Below are 13561 nucleotides of genomic sequence, written 5' to 3'. Positions count from 1 at the left end.
TGCTTCACTTCCTGTGCAGTGCTTCAGCTTTGCCTCTTGAACCTGCTTTTCAGCAGAAGCCCTAGGACTGCTGCAGCCTGCTGGGCTTTCACCAGGAGCACTATGGCTGGAGGCCCTTCTGGTGTCAGCTAACAAAGGGTCTGGATGTAGCCACTGCTCCCTCCTTATCTCTGATCAGCTGTGAGACTTAAGACCTTACTTCCTGTCTCTGAGCCTCAAGTGTCCTCTTGGTATTTAGCTCTGCCTGCTGGTGGGAACTGTTCTATGAGCATTTTTAGTGGGATTCCCAGAGAAGCAGAGAGGGAGTAGTTCTGAGCAAGCCATGCATGGACACAGGCAGTGCTAAAACCTGGTGAAGGGCCCATCCCCACTCCAACGCTGCCCAAAGGCAGAGGGACCATCCTGGGCAGAGGGTGTGAGGGAAGCTTAGGGCTGCCCAACTCCCTCGAGAGGAGACCCTCCCTCCCGCCAGCCCAGCTTCCTCTAAGTCATGCAGGAGCTCCAGGAATGCAGGTTTCATGTCTTGTCACTCAATCTTGGCGGGCTGTCCAGTGACGCAGCTGCCTTGACTCACCCATGCTCCTGTATCCCCAACGAGCTCATTTGTTCACTAGACTTGGGTGGCATTGTTTCTTTGGTCTTTTGCCAGTTCCTTATCTGGGGTTACTAGACATTTCCTCCCTCATATCTCCCCAAGAAAACCCACACAATACCAACCCTATTTGGCAGATGACGAAGCTGAACTTCAGAGAGGGAAGGTCACTTGTTCAGGGTTGCACAGTGCATCAATGTTAGAGCCAGAATTCAACCCTGGATACAGAGTTTTTGGACCTGCTTTGGAAGGCTGGTACCTGTGGTGAGTAACTGCAGCCAGGAAAGGGGATACAAGGCCAAGAGGCCTCACTTGGAACCTGTTGGCCCAACTTTGCAGCCTGCCCACCCCTTCCTGTAGCCCATCCATTCCCAGCTGTCTACACTTTAGAGCAAAGATTCTCATGCTTTCTAACACCACAACTCTTTAACAGAGTTCCTCACGCAGAGTGAACACCCTACCATAAAGTGATTCTGTTATTTCATAACTAATTTTGCTATTATGAATCATAATGTAAATATTTGATTTGCAGGATATCTGATATGTGACCCCAAGAGGATCATGACCCACAGATTAAGAGCCACTGCTCTTGTGTGGTCACAGCCAAGGATTCAGTGAGGGCCAGAAGCCACAAATCCTAAGGACTCCATCAGCAATGCTCATCCCTGCCAGCCCCAGACTGAGCCTTCCTGTGTCTCTCCCAGAGACTGCACTCTGGCAGTCTAAAGAACATTCCTTGATGCTCCAAGTACCCCAATCATGAGAGCTTGCCTAGTTGAAGGTTCAAGCAGTGGAGTTTGTGAATTGACTGCTGTTCTTAATTCAGGCTATCACCCACTCATCCCTGTGCAAACATTGGATCCCACAGTTAGGGGTCAGTTCAAAGCTTTGTGAGTAGTTGCCTTCAGGTTCCCTGGGACCTCAGGCCTCCTCTCTAAGTTACCCGAGTAGAAATCACAAGGCTGGGAACACTGCTCCATACACATCAGCCAGACTTTTGGGCTGGGGAACCTGTTCCCAACCCCAATGGAATGATGCTCCAACTCCTTTCCCCACATCAGACCTAGTTCACTGATTCACCAACATTACTGCCTAGCCACAAATGACCATTTGTGGGTGTCATCATTCATGCACCTACACAGCTAGGCCACATCTGTCCTTGCACTCCACATCTCCTAGATCTTGGGTACACTATGGTACCAGAGTAGCTGGCTTGGCTGCCAGCCAATAGTGACACATGTTGAGTGAAAGGATGAAACTTGATGAAAGTGGTGGGTGGGGTCACTCCAGGAGGCAACACAGAGGGAAGGAGAGAATCTGGCTTGGATTTTTTTTTTTTTTAAATTTATACTTTCAGAGAGCACACATAACCACATAAAACCAAATATTTTTAAATGGATATGCAGATCAGTATAAAATCCAGAAAAAGAAAAATCCCACCATGAACTCTGATCAACTAATTGTAATAACTATGTCAAGACACTTAAAAAATATTCCTTTTTAATTTTTTTTTCGAGACAGGGTTTCTCTGTATAGCCCTGGCTGTCCTGGAATTCACTTTGTAGACCAGGCTGGCCTCAAACTTAGAAATCCGCCTGCCTCTGCCTCCCAAGTGCTGGGATTAAAGGTGTGTGCCACCATGTCCAGCTATATTTTTTCATTTTTATTGGTTATTTTATTTATTTACATTTCAAATGCCCCCCTTCCCAGTTTCCCCTCCACACCCCCCTATTCCCTCTCCCCTCCCCCTGCCTCTATGAGGGTGCCCCCCACCTGCTCACTCACTCCTGCTTCAGCACCCTTGCTAGCATTCCCCTACCCTGGCAGCATCCACAGGACCAAGGGGCTCCCCTCCCAGTGATGCCAGATAAGGCAATCTTCTGCTACATATCCAGCTGGAGCCACGTGTCCCGCAATGTACTCATACTCTTTGGTTGGTGGTTTAGTCCCTGGGAGTTTTGGGGGATATTGTTGGTTGATATTATTGTCCTTCCTATGGGGTTGCAAACCCCTTCAGCTTCTTCAGTCTTTGCCCTAACTTCTCCATTGGGGTCCTTGCGTTCAGTCCAATGTTTGGCTATGTGCAACCATATCTGTATTGGTCAGGCTCTGCCAGTGCCTGGCTAGGATTCTGATCCTAACAGGTTTCATGGGCAGAGATGGAGGAATTGAACTCTGATTTCTGAAGCTCTTGTGCCTGGCCTGGCTGGTGGCCATGGCATCCCCACTGCTGCTCTAGTTCTTCCAGGCCTGGCCTCCAGCTCACATTTCTGCCCTGTGATGTGGGTACCTCTCCTGGGCTCTGTCCCCAGGTGTTTCTGTCTTATGGCCTAGATTGTTGTCTCTGAGCCACAGCTGGGGGCCAGGTGCTGTGTTCAGCACTTAAAATAACCCCTCAGGACTTCATAGCATCTACAGAATTTTAGATGCTGCTACTCCACCCATTCCGTTTTGTACCTGGAAAAGACATGGTTTATTCAGAACAGGCAAAGCAGTGGGGCTAGGATGCAGGCTGGCTGACTCCAGTCTGTGTTAACCGCTGCCCCATAAATGCCTCTTTGGAAGGGGCTGGGTATCATCAGGGAAGCGGTGGACAGATTGTGCATGACTGTGCAAAAGGGTTACGGGATTCCTTAGACCCAAATCCATCTCTGCCACAATCAGGCTGTTTGGCCCTGGGTGTGACCTGCTTCTTCTTTAAGGAACAATTTGCTCTGAGGACCATTATCAGGCTGATATTAAACTGGAGCCCAGCATATAGCATGTACCCACTGATGGCAGCTGACATGGCTATTACAAACTACTGGTTATTCATATATTTGCAAAGACAAATGAATGACCAATTTTTTTTTTAGTTGTGATAACCAATTACTGAACACCTACCATGAATTAGCACCATGAAGTGGAAGTTTCTGGATATGTCAGCTGGTACAGACTCACACGGTGTTTTGCTGAGGCAAGACCTGTGGGAGGCCAGGTGATGTTTGGAGAGAGTATAAATAGGACTCAATGGACGTGATGGCAGGCTTGCATAGCTAGCTTAGCAACACTTCGTTGGGCTCCCGCCTTCCTCTTTGTTAATCTTCACTTCCATAAAAGAAGCACCGCAGAGAACGTCTCCTGGCATCTCGGCTGGTCCTGGTCATTCCTGCTGACTTGTGTTGATAAGGCAGAGACCTGGTGGTTTCTGATGGATCTTGCCACCATTGCTGATTTGTGTTGGGTATCCTGACACTGCCAAACTGGACTACTGGTATCCCGACAGAGATTGGAATTGTCCCAAGAAACTACTACTAAACAGGTCCACATCCCCTTGTCCTACTTACCATCTTTTCTCCTCTGCCTTTGGATGCTAGAAGGCGGGGAGGTCAAAGCATTTGAAAACACTTATTAAAGTAGGTTTAGAAAGTCTAAGCCTACAGGACCATGCTGGGTCCTTGTAACTACTTGGGAGAGTTGAACATCTGTCCATCAGAGTTCCCCTGATTTGTTCTGGACTTTCTTCCTACAACTCTTTGCTCAGAGGTGCTCCCAACAGAATGAGGTCCCTGTACTCTCATGTTCTCCTTTGTGTCTTTGTCACCAGGAGTGTCTCTATGTAGTGATGCCTCCATGGGGCTACAGTTTGTTCTCACAGCTTCAGATAAAAGTTGCATTTAGTGAGGCTATGGATATGTCAACTTATAATGGAAGATCCAAATGGGCTCTCTCAATGTGTGGCTGTTCTGCATGGCAAAGTCTGGCTAGTGCGTTCTGTCCCCAGGGTGTGGCTCTTTCTTGTGTACATGAAGCTCCACTATGTCTGCAGTCCAGTTAGAAGAGAAGGGAAGAAACTTCTATGCTTATATTCTATTGGCTAGAACTTTGTCACACAGCTATTTCTAGCTGCAAGGGAGGGCAGGAAGTATAGTGTTTTCTTTTTTATAAAGCCTGGAATTTCTTACAGTGAAAGAGAAAGAAGAGGAATCTCAAAACCTGTGACCCATAGCCTCTCTTGGGGAGGGCCGTTAGAAGGTTAGCACAGAAGTCCCTGAGTAGTGTACAGTACCTTTACGTGTTCATGTCTGTGTGCTGGTCTCTCTCTCTCTCTGTGTTGTGTGTCTGTCTGTCCATGTGTATGTGTAGGACTAACTGACTCTCTTCCTCCTAGAAGGATCCTTCATGAGGGTAGGGACCTGGGTTTTCAGAGATTTTGCTTCAGTGGGCACTGGGCTGGCAGGTAGGCCCAGATAAGGCAGCCTACTCTCCAGAGACTTGACCAACTATGCCTTGTACCCTTAAGGATCCCACAGTCCAAGTGTCTCTAGGAGACCACTGCAAAGATTCTCAGAGAGTAAGGGGAGGCAGGTCAATTTGGGGCTCAGAAGACTTTCTGATGGGCAGACCTAGTGACAGAATGACAAGTAATGAGTTCTCCACCTTCCGAAGAAGGGAAGCAGAGATAGAGTGTGACAGATGAGGGCTCTGCCTGATAACCAGAAAGCAGGCCAAGAAGCTATAGCAAGAATCAGAGGAGGTGTCACTGTACACTTTAGTGCTCATGACCTTTGCACTGAGTATGCAGGACCCCAGGAGCTATAACAGTTTTTGCTTTGCTTGATCTAGAGTGTCCATGCACCTTGAGGGCTTGAGTTTTTTCAAGTCTGGTGATAGGATCTAGGGTTGGCACCAATGACTTCTGTCATTTAAAGTCGCCTTGGCCCTTTATCCCTGCAAGCAGTCTTAGTTCATCCAGTTACAAAAATAAACTCTAAGGATAGAAAAAGAAAAAAGTAGAAGTGAGTCACAAGACAAAAGAAAATGAATTAGAAAAACATTTGTGATTCATAGCTTTGGATTTCAGCATGCATCTGTTTGGTTCCTAAATACTCTCCCATAGAAAAACAAAAAAGGATGAGCAACAGAGGTCACAGGCAAAACCTGCAGTCGCTTCCAAGTGTTTGCAAAGATGCTTGCTAGCCTTTGTAATCAGGCTAAGGTGAGTGGCAGCTGTGAAGGCCAGATGGGTGACAGACTGGGTATGTAAGATGGGTGACAAACTGGGTATGTAAGTGGCTGAACTGAGGACAAGAAGAGGATTGAAAGGATTACTGTTCACCTTTCCTGTCCTCATATATTTAAGCACAACAAAATACAGCACATGTCTCCCTAGCCCTGGGATGAAAGTACTACAGCACAGGTGAGTTCCCTCACACCTTTGTACTCCTTAGTGGTGGGAACCTAGGCAGAAATGCCAGGGAGTCCTAGTTCTGGGCAAAAATTGGAAAGGGAATTCTTTTTTCTTTCTTTCCTTCCTTTTTAAATTTTATGTTTTCTTCCTTTCTCTCTCTTTCCATCCCTTCCTTCTTCCTTCGTTCTTCCTTACAGCTTTCTTCTTCTCCTCCTATGACCAGGCCCTGGTGACAGTGGCAGCAGAGGCTGCTGCCTACTTAGAGACTGCAGTCAAAACCCTGGAAGAGGTCGGGGTGGGATGATTTCCCAGTAAGTCAGCTGGGCTGTGAAGCCATGTGTGTTGGGGTGGGTACTGGGGCTTTTTTCTGCTGGCAGGTTAGGAGGGGAGCCTCAGAAACTGGAAGGTACCAGGGAGGCTGATAACAGGGAGGAGATTGGGAAGCAGCTTCCTGAAGAGTCTGTGAACTAACTCCTTGGCTCACTGCTGAGCTACATGAATGGAGATCTGACAGGAATTAGCACCGTGAACACTCAGCCAAGTCTGACAAGACAGACCACTTCCATACCTCCCACAATGTGTGGGGCAGATCCAAATGGCACAGAAAAGGCTGCTAACCCAACTGCCAATGGAATCAATGACCACAGAAGGGAGGAGCTTGTGGCCTAAGCTAACCAGGTTTTGTTTTTCTGGTTAGGAAATCCCAACCTTCTTTGTGGAATTTAATAAAGGCTGAAGTTCTGTAATACAGTATTCAGATGTTCAGGACAGAATCCAAAATCACTCAGCTTTTTATCTCTGAGACACATACCACAAACCTTTAGGGGCTATCTTCTACTAACCAGTACTTCCGGAACATGAAGAGATAAGATAATCTCAACATGCAGAGGTTAAGAAAATAGACTGAAAAAAAACAAAAAAAGAGTAGAGAGGCGCTCACTCCCACTCAGTCTCGGGTGACTTAAGGGTGTTGAGGCTCTATGACAAAATGTATTCCAAGCAGTAAGGGTATATATTTTTATAGAGATAAAAATTCCTGTGGTATAAAATGAGCCATTTAAACCTAGCATAGCCCAGTGCATATAGCCTAGTATACAGGGCTATATAAACACCACACCTCTGCAGCCCCAGCAGCCATTAGGTTCTACTTCCTATTCCACCTCCTGTCAGACCCTGGCAACATTGAACGTCTGTTTCTGTAGATTGACCCATTCTGGTCATTTTATATTGGTAAAATCATACATTATGTGTGTGTGTGTATGTGTGTGTGTGTGTGTGACTTTTTAAAAACTAGTCTCTCACTTAACAAAATGTTTTTGTAGTTACCTGGAGTTAGGAAATAGTCTCAAAATCATATGAAGTGAGGCTGGGGATAGTCAACTTCTTGCCACCCAAGCCTTGAAGACCTGAGGTCCACTCCCCTAGAGAGTATAAAGATAAAAATTTAAAAATTGCTCCTATTCTTAAGTTGTAGATTAAAAAAAACAACAACAACAACCAAGCACAGGTACTAGACGTTGTTGCATGCTTTCTGTGTCTATTGAGAGGATATCATGCCATTTCCCCTGAGGAAACATTAGCATGGTATGTTAGTTACACTGGCAGACCTTGTGTTCAATCACCCTTTCTGTGAGAAAGTCACAGTGCTAATCCTTTTGATAAGTTGCTAGACTTGCTTTCCAGACTTTTTTGTTTGTTTTATTTTTTTGAGACAGGGTTTCTCTGTATAGCTCTGGCTGTCCTGGAACTCAATTTGTAGACCAGGCTGGCCTTGAACTCAGAAATCCACCTGCCTTTGCCTCCGGAGTGCTGGGATTAAAGGCGTGCGCCACCACGCCCCGTACTTTCCAGATATTTTGTGGAGAAATTTTGGAATCTATGTTTGTGAGGGATATTGGCCTGTTTCTGGGCACTTACCTATTGTCTGGTTTGGACATCACTATATTAGTCTCATACAAAGTGCTAGGAATTATTATTATTAATTCTTTTCTCTATTTGAAAATTATTTTTGCTGAGTTGTAGAGTTTTGTTTTTGTTTTTGTTTTTTTTTTACATCTTTTGGCTACTGTGTCCTTGAATCAGACTTGATTTGCAAATGTTTTCTCATATTCTATAACTTCAATTTTCTTTTTAAGTTTTTAAAAAATCATTATGTGTATGGGTGATTTGCCTTCATGAATGTCTGTGCACCACCTGTATAACTAGTGTCTATGGGGGCCAGGAGAGGGTATCAGATCTCCTGGAGTTAGAGTTACAGTTGTGAGCTGCTATGTGGATGCTGGGAATTGAGCCCAGATCCTTGGGAAGCGCAGCCAGTTTTCTCAGCCACTAAGCCAGTTGCTAAGTAGCCAGTAGCCCTTGGTTTTCTTTTTAAAGTCCTTCACACAAACATTTTAAATCTTATGTTTGCTTTGTATATTCCTTCTGTTGCTCATGCCTTTGGTGTCATAGGCAGTCTATTTCCCGCCCCCTCAAGTTCATACATTTTTCTGTGTTCTCCAACTTCTAAGTATAATATAGTTTTGGTCACATGGCTGTATATATAATACCTCACTTTTGTCCCCATTGTCAACCTGTGACGTTGGTATCTCCACTTTGCAGAAGAGAAGGCCAAAGGGCTGTGTGACTTGCCTAGATTCTTGAAGCTAAGGGGCAATGCTGAGATTATTGGCAGTCTGCCCCGAGTCCATTCCCATAGCTTCTTAAGAGCTAAGTGAGCAGAGCCCAGGAGCAAATGTCTCTCAGCTGGGAGTGATGACTGTTTTCTTTCAATCCTTTAGCTGTCTTACAGATTATATTTTATACGTGATGTGATGAGAAAATCTACTTTAATGTAGAGTTGTAGCAGCTGGATTTCCTAAAATTATATGATAGTTGATCATGAGTCTCTTTAAAGATAAATGTTTTAGAAAAACGTATTTAAAAGATGGCTCAGTGGGTAAAGATATCTACCACCAAGCCTAACTTGGTAAGTTCAGACGCTGTACCCAGAGACTGCAAGAGAACAGACTTCCCAAGTTGTACTTTGACCTTCACAAACAAGTCATGGCATGCATGTACCTGTGTGCATGTGTGTTCATGCACATGTGCACACAAGAAGTAATGTAATTCTAAAATTGAAATGTGAAAACGTACATTCTTATATGAGCCATTCTGTATGTCCGGACGGATAGCTAAACAAGAATGAGAACTGCAGTTTGGATCTTTGGCATCCATGTATATGCTGGTGGGCATGGCAGCCTGGCTGTAATCCTAGCACCTGGGAGGCAGATATAGGAGACTCCCAGAGGAAGTGTCCTACCTAGAAACTAGCCTAATCAGTGATCTGTGTTGAAGTGAGAGATCCCACATCAATATAGAAGGTAGGAAGCAACTAAGCTAGATACTTGATGTCAACCTTTACACACAACAGTCATTCACAAAAGAAGGTAAAACTGAAGGAAAGAAACAAGATAGATCCAGGAAGCAACATTTTAAAAGGAATACTATTTGCTCATATAGCTGATGAGTTATTTTTAGTTGTCAACTTTGACACAATCTAGAATTATCTGCGAAGACAGCAGTTTGGGTGACGGTCTAGACCAGTTGGCCTAGTTGCATGTCCGTGAGTAATTGTGAGAGGACCTACCCACTGTGGGTGACACCATTCCAGTGGCAGGCGCTCCTGAACTGTGTGAGAGTGGAGTAAGTGAGTTGTGTGCAAGCATGCACACACTCATTTGCTCTGTTCTGCTTCTTGACTATGGATGTGGTGTGAATAGTGTCTCTGGCTCATGCGGTTGTGCCTTCCTCACAAGGATGGACTGTAACCTGGAAATGTGAGCTAAAAGAAACCCTTTCTCCCTTAAGCTGCCTCTGTCAGAGTACATTTTTAGATTTTAAAATTTACTTTATGTGCATGAGTGCTCCTTCTACTTGTATATGTACCACATGCTTGCCTGGTAACTATGGAAACCAAAAGAGAACACTGGATCCACTGGAACTGAGTGCTGGGAATTAAACCTAGATCCCTGCAAGAGCACCCCGAGACCTTAACTACTGAGCCATCTCTCTAGTCCTTTGTTAGAGTATTTTTGTTACAGCAACAGAAAATCAAACTAAGACACCTGAGATGTTAACAGGTAAATATGTATTTGACCAATTCACCAAAGACTGGCCTCACCATAGAAAGTAAAAGGTGTGGCTATCTTTCTCAAGCTAGGAAGAATTATAATTTGCATAGATACTATAATCAGTCATAATTAGTCATAAAAATATACACCAATATCCTGGAGACGCTAAGTTGGAAATATGATGTTCTTCATTACTATATGCATAAATACTTAGGAAGACAAATGTTCTGAGTGGCTAATGAGTAAGCTTCGAAATGAAATGTACTATGGCCAAATTTATTGTAAGATTGTGGACCTGCATATGCTGGCTTTGGTGCAACGGATGAATTGCTTAGCTGCTGTGTTCCTCATCTGGAAAATGATAAACGGTACTCGTAGGGGTGCTAAAGAGGTGGTTAAGAGCGCTGGGTGGTTTTCCAGAGGACTCAGGTTCGATTTTCAGCACTCACAACCATCTGTAACTCCATTTTTGGTATCCAATGGCCTCTTCTGGTCTCTGAGGGTATCAGGCATCACATGGTGCACAGACATTCATGCAGACAGAATATCCACGCACATAAACATTTTTTAAATGAAAAATTTAAATTAGTACCTGAGTGTAGGGTTTGTTAGACGTGTTGTGGCAGCTAGATTTGTTGGGATGATGGGAATACATTCAGACTTTAAAAGCTGCTAGATCAGCCAGATGCACTGGCACACATTTATAGTCCACCAGCTACTTGGGAGGCTGAAGTGAAGGAGCTGCTTGAATCCATGAGTTCAAGACCAGCCTTGGCAACATAGCAAGATCCTGTTTTAAAAGTGATAATGGAGCAGTTGAGATGGCTCAGCAGGTGACAGTATTTCCTACTGTAATGCTCAGTGAGGCTGGCTTTTGATCCATAAGATACATATGGAAGGAGAGAAACAACTCTAGCAAGTTGTCCTCTGATGTACATATGTGCCTATGAATATGCATGATCATGTCTGCACATGCACACCTATACAATAATAAACCAGAAGTGAAAAAACCCAAATAACAACAAACAATAACAACAAAAGTCATCCTTATCAGCGTGAGAGTTAGCTCAAGGCTTCTGAGGGAATTTGCTATACTCACCGTATATGGCTAACTTGCTAGTTGGTTCATAATGATATGAATAATCTAAGAGATTTTTTTTTTTGAAAAAAGGATACCATCTGTTGTAAAAGCTGCAAATTATGTAGTTGGGAGGATTTGTTCAGTAGGAAAAAGAATCTGGCAGAGATTTCTTGGGAATAACATGACCGTCAGTGCTCACCTCTGGTCTGAGGCACTCCAGTTAATCATAGGACATAGAAATGCAACATTTGTGTCTTAAGGATTGTCTTGGAGCCAACCCCAATCGCTGGGATTGGGACTCACCCTATTAGGGACATATATTCTCTTCTTTTCACTTCCTGAGAGTCATTACTATAGACTTCAGAAGGACAGTTGAGGAACAAATGGACCATTTCTTTAGTGACTCAGCATATTAATTTCAGCTGTTTTCCCCATCAGTAAGAGTAGATCCAATTCCAGCTGTAGAGAGCTTGCTATGAATGTAACTTAGGTAAGATACTCTAAACGGTTGTTTATATCAACTGTTCTGAAGGGAGAACGAGGGGACTGCTCCTTGTTACATGAATAAGAGATACACTTGGTGTTATAATCCTACTCCCCTGGGCCCCTTCTGTTTATCCCTTAGTTCAAAATCACCTTTTGGGGAAATACTAGTCAAATCTCATTTTCCTGTGTATGTAGCATCCCTCTGGAACCTGAAATTGTTGACTGTATCTTCATGTTGAAACTTCCTTACTTCATGAATTATTCTATATTTGTTCCAGAAATAGTTGGGTTCTTTAAAAAAAAAAAAAAGCAGTTCTGTATCACAGGACTGATGGTCTGAGGATGGAATGAGATCATGCAGGGGAAGGAATTAGCTTAGCTTATCATGAAATGTAGGAAAGAGCGCAATAAATGGTTTATTTATTATATTTATTAGCACATGCAAAACTATGAGGGGAGTGCAGTTTCACTTACTGAACTTCCGCCTACCACAGCACACTCTACTGGTTCATCTGTGGGAAACAGTGGGAAACAGTCTCCATCCACTGCCTGTGGCCTTCACTAGCAAGTACAAGCTGCCCCACTGCAGCACTGTTTGCAGTAGCAAAAACACCAGGGGCACCAACAAGTCCTTCATTAGGAATGCTCCCCCAAATGGAAAAAGATGAAAACAGGCAGGTAGGCTGACATTTGTCTAGTAGAACTATTGCAGACTCACTGACCCTGTGATTCCAGGATGACAGAGACATCAACTTTGAGAGTCTGATAGAATGCTGTACTAAAACCACCTGGCCCTGGGCTTGCTTGATTGATTGGCTGGGAGATTTAATGACTGCTCCTATCTATTTCCTTTGGGATCATAGGACTGTTTAGTTTGTTTACCTGCTCTTGAGAGCTTGCTTACTTACCATTTTTTAGATTAGACAAAAAAGGAAAAATATGGGTAGAATAAGTAGGCTAAGGCTTTAGGTGACACCATGGTTCCCTGACTAAACAATGTATTTTAATTTCACATGTTTGTGAAAATGTGGGAAGTTTTGCATCTTAGAGTAGACAGTGGGTATTTCATATTTAGGAAGTCTGAAAGGATAAGCAAGAGCTTTGTGTGAAGAGGAAAAGATCTTCGGATATCAAGCAGAAAGGAGCTATCATTTTTTAAAAAAAAACTTTATTTAAAATGAAAATAACAAAGCAATGGTGCTCATGACTTTAATACCAGCACTTGGGAGTCTGAGGCAGGTGGATTTCTATAAATACGAGGCCACCCTGCTCTACAGAGTGAGTTCCCAGACAGCCAAGGCTACACAGAGAAACCCTGTCTTCAAAAACCAAAAAAAAGGAGTTTCATGTGGTCCCCTGACCTCCATTGTCTGGCTCTTGGCTCACCCTATAGTCCCCTAGGAGCCTTGGGGACCCCAAGAATGTCCTGCTTCTCTGTGGAAGCCTGTGGGGACCTCAAGCACAACCAGCTTGGAACACTGCCCCACCAATCCCTTGCCAGTTGGGTCCTCCTGAGGCAGAGCCAGCAGAGTCCGGTCCCTTGACCTTCATTGTATGCTCATGGCTCTCTCTGCCTTCCTGAGGATACAAGAAGACTTGAAATAACCCTTTGCATCTTATCAGATCACCATGTATTAATGCTGGACTTGAAAAACAGAAACAACTAAAAGCCTACAAACTCATGGAAACTGAACAACTCTCTACTCAGTGACCACTAGGTCAAAGAAGTAATAAAGAAATGAAAGACTTTTTAGAATTCAATGAAAATGAAGGCTCAACATATCCAAACTTACGGGACACAATGAAAACAGTGCTAAGAGGAAAGTTCATAGCATTAAGAGCCTTCATAAAGAAACTGGAGCGATCTCATACTAACGACTTTAACAACATACCTGAAAGCTCTAGAACAAAAAGAAGCAAACACATCCAAGAGGAGTAGATGGCAGGAAATAAAATCAAATTTAATAAAAAATAAATAAAATTTAGGGCTGGAATCAATAAATTAGAAACAAAGAGAACAAACAATTGAAAAAAAAAATCACTGAAACCAAGAGCTGGTCCTTTGAGACAATCAAAGATAGACAAACCCTTAGCCAAACTAACTGAATGGCAGAAAGACA

At 43.8% G+C, this 13561-nt stretch overlaps 1 long non-coding RNA gene across 1 annotated transcript; it reads right to left on the bottom strand.

Annotated features, from left to right (window-relative positions):
• Positions 1–3426: 3426 nt before the first annotated feature.
• Gm52533 lies at positions 3427–12621 on the bottom strand. The gene is made up of 2 exons (XR_003953956.1): positions 10467–12621; positions 3427–7183 (listed from the first exon to the last, which is right to left on the bottom strand). It is a non-coding gene; the product is annotated as a predicted gene, 52533 (long non-coding RNA).
• Positions 12622–13561: the final 940 nt, after the last annotated feature.

Source organism: Mus musculus, chromosome 2, assembly GCF_000001635.26.
Source record: "Mus musculus strain C57BL/6J chromosome 2, GRCm38.p6 C57BL/6J".
NCBI classification, from domain to species: Eukaryota; Metazoa; Chordata; class Mammalia; order Rodentia; family Muridae; genus Mus; species Mus musculus.
The sequence above is the reverse complement of the archived record's forward strand: the minus strand, read 5'-3'. Positions and strand labels throughout refer to the sequence as shown.